Source organism: Myotis brandtii, unplaced genomic scaffold, assembly GCF_000412655.1.
Source record: "Myotis brandtii unplaced genomic scaffold, ASM41265v1 scaffold317, whole genome shotgun sequence".
Classification (NCBI taxonomy): Eukaryota; Metazoa; Chordata; class Mammalia; order Chiroptera; family Vespertilionidae; genus Myotis; species Myotis brandtii.
Window position 1 is genome coordinate 1,548,339 of NW_005362155.1, and position 1,508 is coordinate 1,549,846.

Genomic DNA, 1,508 nt, shown 5'->3' on the forward strand with positions numbered 1-1,508 from the left:
CGGTTACGGTGTTTTGGCCAGGTTCAAACCTCGGACTAATGAAAGGACAGGGTCCTCTCACTGCCACGTGCAAGTCCCAGCTGTGGTTGTAAGCTTGAACCTGTGGTCCAAACACATAGCCCCACGTGCCTTGTGATAGAGTTCGGGTGCATGTAGTTGAGTGAGGATGAAACTCACGAGAATGCTGTAAACAACGTGATCACGCCCCTACTTTGCCTCGTGGCACCTGCTATAAAATAAAGACACGGCTTGTGGGCGCTGTCGTCTCCTCATTAGGGAGGCAGCGTCCCACCGAGACCCAGCTATTATTCTCTTGTCTGTCTGTCCTTAATCCTTTCCCCCCCCCCCCCACTCGGGATCACCCTTGGTCCTGCTGGCGTGGCACACCCCTCCTTCCCTCTCCCCTCAGGCGCTTGTGGGCAGGGCAGGATGGGGTCAGCCTTTGGCCAGCAGCCTTCCACCTGTGATCTGAATCCATTCCCACTGCTGGTGAGGACAGGCCGGACCCAGGCCTGGCTGTCCTCTCTGGATGAGTGGGCATCTACCGAGACTGAAGGCCACAGGAGCCCAGAGCTGTCCCCCACCTGGGGACAAGTATCTTCCCTGACTGACCCTGCCTACCCCAGAGGAAAGGCAGCAGGAATGGGGCCCAGAAGGACCTGGGCCCCAGCGGGGGCAGGGGAAGGGTGTAATCCTGCCTTGGGAAGACCGGGGGCAGGTGGGGTTTGGAGAGGACAGTCCCTCCCAAGCCCAAGTGCCCCCTAGTCTTCAGGGCCTGTTGGCCTCCTGCTCACATAGGGGCTCCTTTGGGCAAGACTGGGTCCAACCCCTGGGTGTCCTCAGAAATAGGAGGGGGCAGAGGGGTCTAGAAAGAAGGGGACGCAGGCTGTTCCACCTCCTCCTGCTCCACTCAGACCTAGGCCTTTGGTCCAACTGTCCCGGCCTGAAGTCCAGCTTAGCCCTGTCCCCGCGGGGCTCCCATTACTCACCCCAGGGTTTGTTTAGGTGTCAGACCAGAAGCCCCTTCTCTGCCCCCGCCTCTCAACACTCCACCAACCGGTTCTGTTTTGGATCAGTGTCCTCTTCTCCCCAAGGACAAGGAGGGTCTTCCAAATCTTCGGGTCCCCAAAGCATAGAGACCCCCAGCCCACCCCACCACCCCACACAGGCCAGTCAATAGACACTGAGAAATGGCTGTGTGGGTGGGGCCGGCCCTGTGCATGTGTACTCGGGTGGCTCTGTGGCTGATGACGGTAACCGCTGGGGTGCAGGGCCAGGAGGCTGTGCAGACACACATAGCGTCCCCCAGCCCCCAAGGCCAGGCGGTTCTGGGAGTCCCCTCGGCCCAGACAGAAGCTCTGAGGATGGGGAGTAGGGGGAGGGGGGGGGGACTGTTGGGCCCCAGGTGCCGCCTGCACTGCTTACTGCTAATGAGAGCCCGGGGACATGGGGAGGGGGACGCACCTGCTCCACTGGGCGCCCCAGCCCCCCACCGGCCCCGCCCTGAG

At 61.3% G+C, this 1,508-nt stretch overlaps 1 protein-coding gene across 1 annotated transcript in view; it reads left to right on the plus strand.

The window, feature by feature from the left end:
* Nucleotides 1-1,508, plus strand: part of ARHGDIG (Rho GDP dissociation inhibitor (GDI) gamma) — a 5,260-nt gene that overhangs the window by 445 nt on the left and 3,307 nt on the right. The window lies entirely within an intron of this gene.